Here is a 13,886-nt window from a genome sequence, read left to right on the forward strand (position 1 = left end):
CGTCGGCCAACCTTCTCTCCCTGGTTTTGCAGATGGCCATTTTGGCCAGGGCTAGGAGGAGTTTGAGAAGGAGGTCCGGCGACTTTGTGGGGCCATGGATATAGAGTGCGTAGATGAACAGGTGATTTACCTAGTAGCCATAGCAGGCTGTTATCCTAGAGTGCCAGGCCCACTAGAAGGGGATGGGATACTGTGATGGGGGTGTCCAGCCCACACAAGACAGAGCAAGTTGAGTGAGATCAATTCACCTGATAGGTTGCACCTGGGGGAGAGCCAGGGATTGAAAGGATGATTGAGGATGAAGACCAGGTGGGCAGGGGAAGGCTGATCTTGTATAAAGCCAGCAAGCTGAGACTAGACAAGGGCTGCAGGGGAAGTAGTCTGCAGTTACTCCCCGGGAGGAGGGTGTTTGGGCTGGTAAACCAAGTGGCAGAAGATAAAGCAGAAAGGTGGGAAATAGAAACAGGGTCTGGGAGCAAAGAGACCACAGTTGCCAGACATAGCGTCCCTGGACTGGAACTGGAAGAAAGGGGAAGGCCTGGCTTCCCCTGCCAGCTGCTAGGAAAGTGGCACAGGACCTAGCAGTGGAGTAGAAGACAGTCAGGAGCAGATGAGACAGCTGATCAGGTGGGACTCTGATACCCCAAAAAGGGAGGACTTTACAATCATCTGGCTTCAAGTCATGAAGAGGTAGCACTGAGTCTGGACAGAGAGAGCAAGAGAGGGTGTGGTGTGAGCAACCATCCAGAGGGGGACGTCAGACCTAGATGGAGCTACTCCCAGAACAGCCAGGAGGAGGCACTGTACTGGTGAGTAAACCCTGTTAGAGATACACACATTGCCAGTGTGTTAGGTACAAGTACTGCGGTAACTTCAGCCCAAATCTTCTGCCACCCATTTATGGGCAAAAGGGCCCAGAAACAGAAATGAAAAGGGAGTGAGTCAACGATGAAAGCAAAGGAATGAGGGACAGTTCTGTTTCTGCTGTGGTGGAGAGATCTTCGGTCTGGTAAAAGTAGGCAGCTCTTTCCCTTTGGTTGTCACAAAAACTGGGGACAAGTTTTACCCCCCACCTTGTCTCTTCCCTGTTGTCTTTGCTGTCTGTCTAGCTAGGAGATAAGAGCTGGGCTCCTAACCCATTGGGCGCTAGGCATACCCAGCGGCCTTTGGAATGGGCCACAGCTGGTTAGATTTTGGGAATGGGAGAGAACCTTTCCCCCTCCCATCTCTTCCTCTCCTGCATGTGCTTGTAGGGCCTGTTTCCTGCACTGACCATGGTGCTGAATTGACGGTCCACTGAGGGCCAGTTCCAGGATGTTCTATTTTGGGTGGCATACCACACTCATTGAGAGGGTGTGGGTCACTGCTGGTTCAGAGCACTCACTTGCCCATCTGGGCTTTAGCAGTGAGGGGACCACTGCTGCAGAGTTCTGGGATGTTCAGATCCAGGCATCTGGTTCAGGTTGATGGGAGCCAGTTGCCACTGGATCCAACCTTCTGTAAAGTTCAGGAGCTTTTGGTCCTCCAGGAGGTCCTTGGTCTGTATTTTTAGCAGTCGATGCACTCAGGACCCAACTCTGTGGCAAGATCAGCCATTCCACTTGTTCTACTTTGCCCAAGGTACAGAGAAACTACGGTGATGGGCACAGCATAGGTATGAGAATAGAATACAGTTGAATAGCCCCTTTCAAGAGGTTGCAAATGTATTTGAAACCACCTGGGACAAAATCTGCCCCCACCAACGTCTCTGAAATACCAGTCCTTAGGTATACAGCAACTACAGCTATTCAGCTTGGCAGCCTGCTTTCCAATCTTATTAAAACCTGTGCCCCCTTTTTGCAATGCTAATGCCTGCACTCAGTTATAACGAACACCTTGTTTGTGTTTGCCTGTCGGGACACTGTCGTATTTGAGCAGCTGTGACCGAGAGGGTGTTTAATAATCCTAGCTGCATTTCAGAAGGCGCCAGGGAGGGAGGACTGGGGGGGATGACAGGAAGAGAGCAGGCTTGGGGCGAATTTACTGGATATATTGGTGCCCAAGTTGTGTTTTCTGACCATGAGTGGGGAGGGGAGTGCTATTTGTTTAGGCATTTTTATGAAAGTCAGAAGAAGACAAAAACAATCACCATGAATATTCATGAGCCTCCCTCCCTCCTTGTCAGCAAGAATGTCGAGCTGTATTCAAGCTAGTCATTCTTTATTAATGAGCCTTCAATTACTGGGGAAGCAGGGGGAAAAAGACGACATTTGTAAACTGTTTATTAAAACTAAGAAACAAACAGAAGCACCAGTAAGCATTAATGGGGATTAAAGTGTTTACACACCTGCTATTCTGGGATCTCACTTCTGAAGGGGGATCTTGCTGATAGACTCCTGAGAGAAGCACCCAGATGGTCAAATTCTAGGCAACAAAAGGCCACTTGGTCGTCTACATCTATTTCCACCCCTTTAGGTCTATTTCAATCCCACTACCTGCTCTATCCTAATGCCCACCAGTCCTCCTCTCTTGGCAATGCTGAACTCCCAGTTGGTTTAGAATGATCTTCTGCTTGCAAGTAAATCCTGCTTTTCTCCTTGCCTCCCACAAGTTGGTCAATGGGGAAAGATCTAGCAAAAGGAACTAGGTGACAGGACTCCAGGGTGCTACGCCTGGATCTGGAAAGGCAGTGGAATCTAGTGGATTAGAGCAGATATGAGTGGGAGTCAGGACACCTGGGTTCTATTCCTCCAACCTTTCTGTGACAGGATACTAGAAGTGGATAAATAATCCCAGACTGGAAGCTGTCTGAAACAGGGTCTGTCTTTTACTTGTTTGTACAGTGTCTATCACACTGGGGCCCTGCTCCCTGATGGGGGACTCTAGACTCTACCACAATATAAATAATAACAATAATGGAATGAATTGGTGTAGAATTCCTTTCAGTGGAGACTGTCTGTGGAGCTACTCTATTTACAGCAGCCAGCGATCCAGCCCTTCCATTTTATGATCAATAGTAACATTTTTATCTATGCAAACAGAGATAAGGGGAATCGCATCCCAGGCTTCTGGTTATAAATTGCTCCAGGGGGTTCCAGGCTTTGAGAGGGTTGTGACCCTGGGGGTTGGTTCACTCCCATTTCTTGCTCCAATATTTCCCTGGCCTTGTCTCTGCTGATCTCTTCACGCTCGTCCCCACTCATTCCAGGAGATCGTCTTCCCCCTATTTCAGCTGTATCTCTCTCTCTCCATCTCCCTGCTCTGTGCAGACAGCAGTAAAATAGCTCATTAACAAATCTGCCACTTCCTTATTTCCCCTGTCTCCAATTTACCACAGTCACATTTTTTATAATGGGCCAATTTCTCCCTGTTTGCTGTGGATATAGCTGAAGAGTTCTGCTGTGCCGAGAGTTTAAAATATTCTGCGCGGCTTCAGGCTCGCTGTAATTTCAGCTCCTCTAATTGCCCTATTCACTTGCTCCTTGGGTTTTCCTAGGTCCCCTGATCCACCCCTTGATCACATTGTTTATGTTCTTAAAAGCCCTTTGCTCGCTCCTCTGACTTCCTTACACAGCTGGGAGGGCCTTCTCCCTTGGTAAGGAGGAACTGGGATATGTTTCACTTACTGGTTCTCTTTCTCCTGCAGACATTAGTGAGATTCCAATTGTGATCCCTTTGGCTGGGTCTTATTTTGTTCCAATCTGGCTTCCTAAGTTTTAAATTATTAGGGTAAGTATTTGTGACACGTCATTATTTAGTGCTTTTCATCCATAGAGTTCCAGGGGCATTAGAAAGGGGAGTGAAGAGTAAGGGGCCTGGTGGATAAGCACCTGAATGTGAGCTCCCAGTGTGATGCTGTGGCTGCGAGGGCTAAGGTGATCTTTTGGATGTATAACAAGTGGTATGTTGAGTAGGAGTAAGGCGGTGATGATATTCCCACTTTGTATGGCAATGGAGAGACCGTTATTGGAATACGTGTCCTGTTCTGGTGTCTGCCCTTGAAAAAGGATGTGGAAAAAACTGGAAAGGGTTCAGAGAAGAGCTACATGAGGGATTTTTGCAGTCTGGAAAACCTGCCCTATACAGAGATTGTTTTTTTTTTTTTGAAGATCCGTCTATTTGGGTTATCCAAGAGAAGTTTAGGAGGTGACTTGATCATGGTCTATATGCACCTACATGAGGAGGAGATTTCTGATAAAAGCAGAACAAGGATTCAATGGCTTGAAGCTGATGCTAGATTAATTGAGGCCAGAAATAAGATGGGAAAGCACTGTTATCCTCATTTTACTGTTGGGGAAACCCAGGCATGGAGAGAGGAACTGACTTGTCCAAGGGAAAACAGTATCCTTGCCAACACTTGGGAATAAGCATGATTCAGCCATTGTTCCCCGGCAAGTGGGGAAGGGGAGTCACCTCTAAATAGAGACAAGGGCAAGATGGGGTTAATCCTGAAGAGCTCAGTCAAGCAGCGGTTTGCATTGGCCTCATCTATGCTTTAGAGTTCTGCACTGATGCAGCTACCCCTGTGGCTGGCTAACATTAACGGAGTCAGGAGCATTTCCAAGCATGGCCAAAGATGGTATCCGAGCCTGGATTAGAAATTCAGGCATCCCTGGCTCCCAGTCCTGTGCTCAGCCCACAAACCCTCCCTAGAGCTCAAAGGTGGATTCTGGCAAATCTCTCCTCCCGGTGAAGGCTATGGTAAAACTCCGACTGGCTCCAACAGGACACTTCTGAAAATCCCAACCTGCACGTTCACCTCCTTTGTGCTGCCACGGGAATGTCCACACTGCAGTCCGAAGCGTGACTGCAACGCGGCTGGACATACCCGTGCTAGCCTAGCTAAAAAGGGTAGCATAGATGTGGATGCACTGACCCTGGCGTGGTCTAGGAACTGGGATGCAGACTCAGGGTTCCGGGCAGGCTCATGCAGGCTGTGCTGAAGCCTGTGCTACTGTATTTACACAGCCATGCTAGGGTGGGTAAAGCTATCGGGTTATGTCACACCTCTGATTGCAGCACGGACGTGTGTTCTCCCAGGGGAATCCCAAGGCCAGTGGTTCCCGTCCTTGCCCAGCCCAGCCTGCCCTAAATGAAGGGGCTGCCCTACGCAGCACCAGTGGTTGATAAAATGAGGGCAGTTGCTTTGCCACCCACACAGATGCTGGCATTCAGCTCCTTTTTTATTTAAAAGCCCTTTTTTAAAAAAAAGGCAGCAGAGTAACAATGCCGGGCGAGATGTTCTCCCCGCAGCAGCCTCTCTTGAACTGACACATGGTGCTCCTGTTCCCAGACAATCAGAGTTACCCTGACAAAGCTTTTCCTCCCTCTATTATCACAAGCGAGCACAGTGTTTCATAAGCACCTCCTTTGTTTGGCATTATTCAGTGTGCCTAGTGCTGAGATTCGGTTCATCGGAATGAAAATGGGGCATGTAGTATTAGAGCCTGCCTCTCGAAACTCTGGGAACATGCTGTCAGACATGGGCTTAGGCAATCGCTCCTGGTTGATTAGCCCTTAACATTTTTTTTTTGAGCTTCTTTCATCTCCCCACAAGGTCCCCCGCCCCCAAAGCCTTTATGAACTATATGCAGGGATCTTTTCACCGGCCCATTGAAATGCAGCCACCTTTGGGGCAGAACGCCGCAGCTGTTCAACAGCTGTGTGGTGACACCGTGAAGCAGAATCCTGTACCTAATTGTGAATACACAATACTGTTCTTCTTTTTGCGGATACAGACTAACATGGCTGCTACTCTGAAACCTGTGAATACACAGGAGATGCAGGGAGACAGAATGTAATTATCCGAGTTATGGGTTGATCAGGACATTAGGGTTAAAAGCTCCACTCTTGTAAAAGAACAAGTGTCATTGGCCTCAGTTGTACATCCCAGCCAAACAGATCCTCAGCTGGCCTAAACCAGCATTGTCCCCCCACCACTTCGACAGCGCTTCACCGATTGACACAGGCTCAGCACTGACTCAGAAGGAGAGCAAATCACCAGCATGCAATGGCTGTTCTGATAGCACACCAACTTTCCCAAGGCAGTCTCCCACCCAAATTTCAACCCAGCCTCATGCTGCTCCAGCTTTTAGCTGGGCCCCAATTGGTGTAGGTTAGAGCAACCTCGTGGTTGCTCTCACCTGCCCCTAGGGCCAGGCAGAGAATCAGGAAACTGTAACTGGGCTGCATACGAGATTCCAGACTAAAAAAAAACTGTTGAATGAACAGCAGGGTTGCTTCTTCCTCCCCTGCAGTACTCCCCACTGCAATAGCTCACTGGTCTGCTGCCTTTATAGACCGATCATAATGCACAGCCAGTTGGCACTCTGCCATCAGGAGGTCAGGTGGCTCTGTGTGTCTGACATGTCCCTACATCCATGTTCATAAGCCCCAGCTGTAGCAGAACAAGGCGATCCTCTCTGGGACAAATCGTGCTCACCTCTGAGTTGCTTTCACCCAGCCGAGCTGCTAGGAGCCCTGCTGCCCAGCGGGGACGTGTTCTCTGCATCTGTCCAGTGGATGGGCAACACTCTTGTCATCCTTTTAAAGGCTTTTAGAGCCTCTTAATTTTGAAAGTATCAGGGAGTAGTCGTGTTAGTCTGTATCCACAAAAACAACAATGTGTCCGCTGGCACCATAAAGACTAACAGATTTATTTGGGCATAAGCTTTCGTGGGCTAAAACCAACTTCTTCAGATGCAACGGTCTTTAAGGTGCCACTGGACTCCTTGTTGTTAATTTTGAAAGTGGCCTGGTGCATGGCCAGCCCCCATTGGGAGCCAGAACAGAGTCGTGACTGGGGCCGACGGGATGCTCCAGGGTAGTGGGGTTGGGATGCTGCCTGCTGAGCGTGAGGATGAAGCTGCAGAGGCATTTCCCCCCCTCTCCCTCTTTCTGTCTCTCTATCCATGTAACTTTCTCTCTCCTTTCCCCTCTTTCTCCACTTATGGGTGTTTCCCTCTCTCTACCCTTCTTTTTCCATCTCTCCCTTTCTCCCTTCTTTCCATCGCTCCACTCGCTCTTCCCCCATTTCCTGGTCTCTCACTCTAACCTTCTAGCCTTTTCTTTGTGTCTCTTTCTCCCCTCTCTCATCCCCTCCCCGTCGTCCCCTGGCTGTACATCTCTCCTTTCCCCTCCCTGTGTGCGGCATCCTACCATCGAACCCGCTCAGATGAATTGTTCGCGTGCCTGGAAAACCAGCCCTCTTCTTGTCCTATTATGGCTCCTGGCAGCAGTACAAGATCACAGAACCTATTTTTGCAGGCTGGAAATTTACTGGCCATGAAGGTGAACCAGAAATTCCCGAGTCCCTCTAAGCTTTGGCCTAATAAGAACTGGAACAAAAAGCATCAGAGGGGCGTGCTGCTGGGAGAAGGTTATTGTACCTAGGCACAGCTTCGCTCATGGGGAGTGGGGGGGAGAGGTTCTCTGTTAGTGGGTGTCTCCCGACTGGGAAGCAGGGGGCACGATGGAGAAGAGGGATAGCCGTGTCTGGCCAGTGGAGACTGCACCGGCACATGACTGGCTGTGCTCTTACGTGCTTAGCTTGTCCTTCGTGCTTCAGATGACACAGGCCCATCTGGCCATCTGGAAGAGCAGCCAAGAGAGTCAGCTGCTGCCAACGCGGCGGACGAGGGTGGGGGAAGGGGGTGTGCCTCTCCAATCTGTTAGGTGGGCAAGGTACCGTCACGGAGCGGAACCTATGGGCTCCGTGCTGGCTGGAGGAGCCAGATGGCCAGCACTTGGAGGGTGAATCCTTCTGATATTCAGTGCAGCTGGTCACAGACGTGTAGCCAGCAAGAGGGAGAATGCCTTGTTGCCTTATGGCAGAGAAACGGGCAAAGAGCAAAGCACTGGCACCAATAGGCAACTGCTCACCCAAGCCATGGAGCCTCTGGGTGCCACATTCCCAGCGTGGCACGGCTCCTCAGCTCTCAAACGGGACTGGCTCTACACAACAGCACATGAGCAAGGGTGTGTGGGTGGGTGCACGCAGGGCTCTATGCTGGGCCCCTTGGGCACTTGGTGTTGAAAGGGAAAGCTACATGTCCTCTTCCTTCTGGCAACAAGCCCTGAGGGGAGAGAGACAGGGAGGATCAGGAGGAAGTAACTCCTTGGAGGAGCTAGTGCTTTAGCTGGTAGAGGACCCAGGTTCAAGTTTCCACACCGACTTCCTCATTGTGATACAGATGTGGTAATTGACCTGTGGCTGGCAAAGGCGTGGTGTCCCCTGTCAAGCTGGCTCTGCTCCCTCTCCGCTCTGCAAATCCATCTCGGTTCTTGCCTTCCCTGCCACTGCACGTGAGCCTGACCTACCCCCCACCTTTGCAGTGAGGGGCAACACCCAGACTTTCCTGAGCTCCTCAATCTTGCTGTGCAACATTCCCTCTGGCTGAGCCAGTGCAGGGTGGGGACTGATCCCTAGCTGCTGCAAACAGCTCTGTGACCCCCCCAATCTCTTTCCAGGGGTGACCTCGGCTCTGTTTCAATCCTGCAGACCTCTGCACTGCTGCTGCTCAGGCTCCTGTGAAGCCTCATCGTCACCATTTCTAGAGCAGTGCCCCTGCCCAGAGCCCCTCGCCTGCTCTGCCCTTTGCTACGTCGCCTCCTCCCAAGCTGCGGAGGCTTTCAGCACAGGGCAGTAATGTTGATATATAGGAATTTAACGTTGTTTCCTGACATGAGGCCCAGCTCAGCTAATTCACTTCCACAGCGAGAGCATGAGAACGTTCATTCAATTATGTCATCTCCACTCAAGTGCTCCCTGCCCCGATGCAAACCATCTCAATTACTCTCCTCTAATGTCCACCTAATGGATGGAAATCTCATTCCCTAGGACCAGCCCCGAGTGCTGAGGGGAGCCCAGCCTGGGCTCTGGAGCTTTTAGCGAAACTTGATTTGTTTCATTGACTGATTAAGGCTGAGTGGCTGATACTGGAACCTGCCCCTCGCCTCTCTGATTACCTTGTTCCTTCCCCCCTGCCCCCCCCCAATCCCCCAAGTCATTCACAAGGCATTTTAATAGCAACTGTCTCTTCTGACAGCTGGCCCTGTTCCCTGCTCGCTCTGACTGCAGGATCCTATGATTTTTTCCCACAGGGGTGGAGGGAGGAGTGAGTCTTGCCAGGCCTACAGGATGGTGTCCCTAGCCTCTGTTTGTCAAAGGGTGGAGATGGATGACAGGAGAAAGATCACATGATCATTACCTGCTAGGTTCAGTCCCTCTGGGGCATCTGGCATTGGTCACTGTCAGTAGACAGGATACTGGGCTAGATCGACCTTTGGTCTGACCCAGTAGGGCCATTCTTATGTTCTTATGTTCTTATCCCTCAGGTGGCGTGTCTCAGCTGAAGAAAGAGGATGTGCTTGTGCTCGAAGCTGTGAGTAAGGGTTCAGGAGATCTGTTTGATCCCAGTTCTGCCATAGACTCCCTGGGGGAGTCACTTGATTTTGTGGCACCACCATTTGAGACCCACCATCCGCTGCCTTCTGGCCAGTGGGGTATATTTCATAGACCTGCAGGACAGGATGGTGGTGCACCAGCAAACCCCACAGTCTTTGCACCTGTGGATTCTAATGTCCCCAAGTTTCCTTTTTCACCTACAACCCCAGAAGCCCTGCAGCCAGAAAAACAAGGCCCAGCATGACGGCCGGGCCAATCCCAGCTGATGTCTTCAGTGTCTAGCCCTGTGTGAGCTCTGTCCATGCCAATCTAACCTTCTGGAGCAATCGCTGATCTTAAAAGCCACGTTGTCCCATGGCTCGAGCTGATGACTGATCTAAGCTTTGGCTACAGCATGCTGAATCCTGAATCCTTGTTCTGCAAGGTACTGAGAGACTCCCCCGTCCCTGTGACTTTGCTTTAGCTCCTTGGCGACCGGACGAGCTGGTAGAACGCTTGGTTTCCCTCTGCAGCAGCTCTGAAAAACGGCTGCCACCTGTAGACAAGAAGTTGCACTTGGGGGGTCCAGCTCTGCATGTTTAGGTGGGCAGCAGTCCAGGGACATGCTCTGTCCCCTCCCCCCAATTCATCAGCTGCTGTCCACCCTGGTCACTGTGGCTTACGGTAAAACACCATTTGGGTGATAGAATCCACCTCTGGAAGCCCGTTTGCCTCGCCAGACAGAGGGTGGTTGGACCCCATTCAGCTGATGTACAGCAGTGGCAGGGAGCCCTAACTGTCTCAGACCTGGGCTGAGTTCACGTTGGTCACATGGATCAGTATCATTAGTGGGCTGGATTCAGTATCAAGGCAGAAGGGTCTGCAGCCCATCCCTGTCCCTTGGAGCCAGCCAGCCCTTTTATAAGGTTCCTTGCTCACACACCAGCAGAAAGGGAGGGGAGGTGGCTTTCGCCCCCCGCCCCAAATGTATCCTAGGAGCAGCTTTGTGCTTACAAGGAGAGCTGGCTGCGGAGGGCAGGCAGAGGAGCTGCTTGCAGCTTACACCCCTTCCAATGCTCACGCTCTCCCCTTTAAAGCACATGCTGGCAGACTCGCTGTGTGCTGGGCCCAGTGCAAGAAGAGAAGGGAAGCAGTTTCTCCTCTAATCACTAGCTGTGAGGGCAGTGCAGGCCAGGGCAGGCTACACCCCTGCCTTATGGGGCTTTTCAGGGGTGCTGAATTGCTGGGGTGCAGCTTCCTGGCTCCACTCCAGTCCACCTCTGTTCTGCATGTAGCTTGATCCACAGCTGGCACCCAGCTGCTGCAGGGATGGCACAGAGCTGGTGGTGTCAGGTCTGTTGCCGGCCTAGGGCCCTCCTGTGCCAGGGGCTGCTCTCTAGTGGTGGGCTTATAGCTGCCCTATGGCCACATTGCACCTGCCCAGGTGATTGAAAGAAGCCATCGCTCCATGTTGAACTTGGGCCTTGGTCTTCAGACAAACCTTTGTTTCTCCTCTCACATACATACACACACACAACCGCACACACCTTGCCCATTAAATACACCCTCCCAGCACTGCAAACCTCCCAAAGCCGCCAGATTCAAGCAAGAGAGGTTGATTAAAATGATGAACAGAGATTAGAGTCAAACAAATCCCTTCCTTAGGAAGAAAATCCCCATCCACCACTCTTTCAACTCATTTTTTTTCGCTCAGGTGCCTTGGGGTTTTAATTAAATGTCAAATATAATTTGGGACTGCAGAGGCTGATGGGTGTATGAACATAAAACTTGACAGCTCAGCTCTGTGGTTCTCGTCAGTACTTACCTAATACTGAGCTCTTTGGGCTAATTGACCACTCGCTGGCAAAGGGCCATGGGAGAAATCTCCTGGACCCACTCATGTTTTAAGTAAACACTGAAAAATTAATAAATAAAGCTTGTTCCGAGCAAAGCCTGGAAGCTTCAGAAAGAGCAATATCTGATTCTGTCTACACAGGAACTGAGGAACAGCCAACCCAGAGTGCCCCATGAGCCATTTAGTCTGGAATCTTGTCTCCAGCCCAATTACAGTTTCCTTATTCTCTGTCTGGCCCCAGGAGCAGGTGAGAGCAAGCACAAGGTTGCTCTAACCTATGCCAGTTGGAAATGGTCCCCAAGGGACTACATGCCATCTGGAGATGGCTAGTGCACATTGTTATCCTGTCATGTCCCCAGCCTGCCTCTCTCTGTTCCCTGCACTGGGTCAAAGGAATAGGAGTTCCCAATAGCAGACCACAAGGCACAAGTGGAGTGGAGCAGAGCAGAGATCGGCTGTGTCTGGCCCTCTAAATTGTTCCAAACTCTCTGCCTGATGATTCCTCGGGGATCTTACTCAGGTACCTGCTGGTCTCGTTCCAAAAGGCCCTCTGTATGTGGGGAAGCATATGTAGATAATCTGTATATATAGCAGCACACACATTGATCATCTTCTTAAGTGTCTTGGATGAGGCCCAGTATCAGAGCGTTCAATTAGCTGGGAGAATCATGTCCTTACGAAACTATCACTTTCTCTCTGGCAGAGCAGATCTGGGAACCCGATCAATAGCTCTGACTGTGCTGCCGCCGAGCAGCCCTTGTTAGTTCTCCACACAATGCGAAAGGAACAAGTGTAAAAGAACTAGCTCTCCTGTCTTCCTCTCATCACTGGTGTCGGCAAGGTGCTGGGTACGGGGCCTGAAGCAGCTTGCCCTTGCTGCTGCTTTCCGATTCCTCGGCCCCTGCCCTGAGTAGAGGGGATGGAGCCCGGGCTTTGCCCTGTCCCATCAATTCCATCTGCTCTGAGGAGGGTGTGAGCGACTGCATGCCCCCATGTCACAGGACAGCATTACTTAAATTGAGCTGGGAACTCAGTAGCGGGAGGAACAAGGGGAGTTCCCCTCCGGGACGAGCCAGAGGAAGTCAGGCTGAATTACCCATGGGGAGCGGAATAGCTTCCTGTGGCTGGGGGAAGCCTTGAGGTAGGGCCTCAGAGGCAAACTGCTGCAGTCCCTGGTAAGGGAAGCAGTGGGAGAAGCCTGATGGGGAAGAAAGCAAGAAAAGAGAAGCTCTGAAGGGGCCCAGAAGCAGAGGATTTCAGAGCTGCCAGAGGGGGCAGAACTATGAGTTTATGCATTTGGTTTGGACTTTAAGTTGGACCTTTTGTTACCTAGGAAGGGGATGGAATTGTTACGTGACTTGGCCGGGGGAACTGAGCTACAGAAAACCCAAAGAGTCGGGAGAAGACGTTGGCTGGGCTTGGCCTTGCGGCCAAGGAAGTGGCTGCAGGGGGTGGGGGAGCGAGAGGTGAAGTACCCTGCAATGCTGCGTTCAGGCATAAGGGGGTGCTCTTGAGGTGAGGATGCACGCCTACCCCCCACTTATTCCTCCACAGCTAGACCCACTCAGCCTCTGTAAGGGATTCATGCTCCACTGTGTGGGTCTATGGTGCAAGTCACACTATAGCCCTCCGGGAGCAATTACTTGTTATGATTATTTGTGTTGTGGTAGCGGCAGGGAGCCCCGTCATAGACCAGCGCCCCGATGTACTAGGTGCTGTACAAACACAGAACAAACAGATGGTCCCTGCCCCAAAGAGCTTCCAATCTCAGCATAAGGCAAAAGGCAAAAGGTGGAGACAGAGAGACAGCTGGGGAATTCAAGGAAAGGATGAGACAATAGTGACAGTTGAACTGATTTTGTGTGTTGGGGGGAGACATTGTCCCACTTGTGATTTGGGGGGTTCTTTTTATAAACACTGGGAGACTGTGTGGTCCAGTGGATGAGGCACTGACTTAGGACACCTGGGTTTTATTCCTGGCTCTGCTACTGGTCCCCTTTGTGACCGAGGGGAAGTTCCTTCCTCTCTGCATTTGTCTATTTAGAAAGTACATTCTTTGGGACAAGGGCCACATACTACTATGTATCTGTACAGTGCCTAGTGTAATGTGCCTCTAGCTGCTGCCATAATATAAATAACTGGTTCGTTATGTGCTTGGCTGTAACCAAGTGATCTATTTTTAAAAAGAACGTATATATGAGAAACTTTCTGAAGTGAATCATTTTGAACTTAGGAGCCCTTAATACCAGAGGTGGATTTGAGCTGCAAAACTTGGAACCAGCTCTGGATTTTGGACACCCTCTGAGTTTTGGGCACCCAGCTCCTGTGTGTGGATTTGGTCCATCGGTAACGCTTCTGTGGCTCTTGATGTTCAAAGCACTTCACCGACATTACCTAATCATGCCTCACAAAGTTCCTTAGAGGGAGGCCGGGGTTATAAATGCCATTGTATGGGGAAAATGAGGCACAGATATGTGACTTGACAAGGTCAATCAGTCGCTTGGTGGCAGGGTCAGGAATTGAACCCCGGTGTTCTGACTCATGCTCTGATTTCTAGATCATGCTGGTCTCATTTCTAAAATTCAGATCCAGCTGTGGGTTTGGATTTCAAACACCTGTGATGCTCAGGTTTGATGCCAAGCCCCCAGATCCAAATGCCCCTATCTC

General features: G+C 50.7%; 1 long non-coding RNA gene across 1 annotated transcript; it reads left to right on the top strand.

Annotated features, from left to right (window-relative positions):
• The first annotated feature begins 354 nt into the window (after positions 1 to 354).
• LOC135981133 (uncharacterized) lies at positions 355 to 13,109 on the top strand. Its single transcript, XR_010598096.1, has 3 exons — positions 355 to 809; positions 3,626 to 3,708; positions 9,316 to 13,109. It is a non-coding gene; the product is annotated as an uncharacterized LOC135981133 (long non-coding RNA).
• The last annotated feature ends 777 nt before the right edge of the window (positions 13,110 to 13,886 follow it).

The sequence above is a fragment of the Chrysemys picta genome, chromosome 2, assembly GCF_011386835.1.
Source record: "Chrysemys picta bellii isolate R12L10 chromosome 2, ASM1138683v2, whole genome shotgun sequence".
In the NCBI taxonomy this organism is placed as follows: domain Eukaryota; kingdom Metazoa; phylum Chordata; order Testudines; family Emydidae; genus Chrysemys; species Chrysemys picta.